The sequence below is a fragment of the Schistocerca piceifrons genome, chromosome X (genome assembly GCF_021461385.2).
Source record: "Schistocerca piceifrons isolate TAMUIC-IGC-003096 chromosome X, iqSchPice1.1, whole genome shotgun sequence".
Taxonomy (NCBI): domain Eukaryota; kingdom Metazoa; phylum Arthropoda; class Insecta; order Orthoptera; family Acrididae; genus Schistocerca; species Schistocerca piceifrons.
Window position 1 is genome coordinate 703656044 of NC_060149.1, and position 2525 is coordinate 703658568.

Sequence of the window (2525 nt, forward strand, 5' to 3'; positions counted from 1 at the left end):
GAAGCCGGCTGCGGGAAGCGAGAACTCTACCGCACGACCACGAGCTGCGGACGATGTAGGTGTTGTCTTAAAGAATAATGAGAGGGGTGTAGCCCATGCTCGTGCAGCATGTCAACAACCGTGTGTTGCGAGACATGCAGCTGCCTTGCTGCGTGACGTGTACTTTGCTGGGGTTCTTGGTGTATGACTTCCAGAAAAGCTTCCCCAGTAACTTGAGTACGGGAAATCCATGCACGACCTCTGTCACGCGATTATGGAAGAAGAGAACCCGTCTCCCGAAGCTGAAGCTCCAGACTACGAAACACATTTTGATATGAATTGCGTCGACCAGGATGTCTAGCAGCTTATTCACGAGCGGCAACCCTAGCCTGGTTATCAGATGCACCAAGGACCAGAAGCATATCCACATATTCATCGTTTGTGTATTACGTAGGTCTGGCGCGATGTTTTCGAATAATACAGAAAGAAAATACGAAATATGCACGAATGTACATGAGTCAGTGAGGAGCGCTTTACTCCGCTAGCAATTGGTTCCTGTCTGGTGAACAGTGCATACAGTATAAACACGTCATTAATCGCAGCAGGCTGTTCCATCTAACGCGCGTCACCTCTCTTACAGCTTTCTACATGATTCATTCCTAGATTGCTAACTGTGAAATGTCCGTTTTCGAATTACACTCTTTCTCTAACGATAATATTTCCACATTTCCAACGCTAATAATAATAATAATAATAATAATAATACGTGGAGATGCTAAAGAGCATTCGCTTATCAGACTCAATGTTGAAAGGCATAATTAGTAGTTCCATGGCGATAATACATACAAATAGTAACCGAGTAAGGGAATTATTTACGAAGCACTGGTGACGTAAGGCCCTAACAAAATGTTATGCACCTGAAAGTGGCAAGAATAAGAGTTGGTGTTAAACGAGTGGACCATTTGGTGAGGTTACACAGAAAACAGGTTTGGGATCTAGTAGTTGCAGTGGTGCGAAAAAATTCATGTACACGACGTGCAAAAGTCTTCTTTAAAAGCTGACCAATAAAAACTATTGTGCTTCCATTTCTGTGTTCGTAATACATAAGTGCACATGTTTCGTAGAAGACCCACTGTAATCGCTGTATGACGATTAAGACGCCAGACACCGTACCACGCAAACTACATTTATTATATAAAAAAATATATGCCTCGAGCCAGAATTGAACTCTCGACCTCCTACATGTTAACCCAAAACGATATTCGTTGCACCACCCGCACAGCCTACCTGCTACCAGAGGTATATATGGTTACAGGATCACCAGATTGCCAATCTTTAACATCTGTTTACTGCCGTAAATATACGCTGGACGAAATTTTGTGACAGACGTTTTTGTATTGCTCGTATGTGAGGAATCGCACTGCAAAGTCCGAGTGGGCGGATTTTTCCTCACCCAGTATATGGCAACTCCACTCTCCATAGTGTCTCTACTTACAGGTACTGAAATCTTATATACACCTACATTTATCTTTTCAGTATCTGTGATTATGTGATACTCAGACAAGCATTCTATTCCTCCCTCAGCTTCTAAATTTTCTAAACATACAAGAAGCTCATCTACTCTGCTTTTTAATTTCCTGCTGTTCTGATGCACTACATTAACATCTTTTTTCGTTGTACCTTTATGAGAATCGTGTGACATGCTAACATTATTTTTCGCTGTACTATTATGAGACTCTTGTGATATTTTAACATTTGTAGTACCTGTCAGTGTGAGCTTCTCATTAAGCTTAATTTTATTCAAAGTTGAAGCACTGAACACCGATCTTAGCCTAAAAAAGAGGTACTCCTATGAGTTTTAGTGCCCCCCCCCTTTAATATTTTGCTATCATCGCGGCCAATTTACCCATCCCTTTCCTACTGAAATGCAGACCACGCCTTATCAAGTCCCACCATCAACAGTATCAACAGGAGCCAAACCCATGCCTCATAAAGTAGCACCCCGAAGCAGCTGATCTAACTCCATATTGACACTCCCGATAGAGCTGTTCAGTTATAGCCAACCATGCCACAACAAAGCGGGAACTAAATCAGCATTTGTATGGTTCGTTGCAGCTGCTATTTTTACGCTCAGTACTGTAGGCCTGATCCCTATAAAAACTGTCTCCAGCTCTACCCAAATCACAACGTGATCCTGCTATGTTAAACCCTTGCACAATGATCCTATATCCTCTATCACTTTGCTGAGATATGCGCTAGGCTTGAAAATACTTGTGACCTCGTACGTGCAAGATTCGCCCACGCCTCTTCCATGGCTACTGCCTAACAACGGAACTTTCCTCCTACATTTACTTTTTTTTAATTTTTTTTATTTTTTAACAGTTGGTTTCCTAGTGAAAGCCTTGAGTGCTGACTGCACTTATTATATACTTTTGATATACTGAGCCTCTTCCTCAATTAACTGAGGTAACAAGGGAAGTCTATTTTTTCCCTATGATGAAACTGTCACATACCGTTCTCTTTCTGTGGCCTCTAGTCCTTACTAT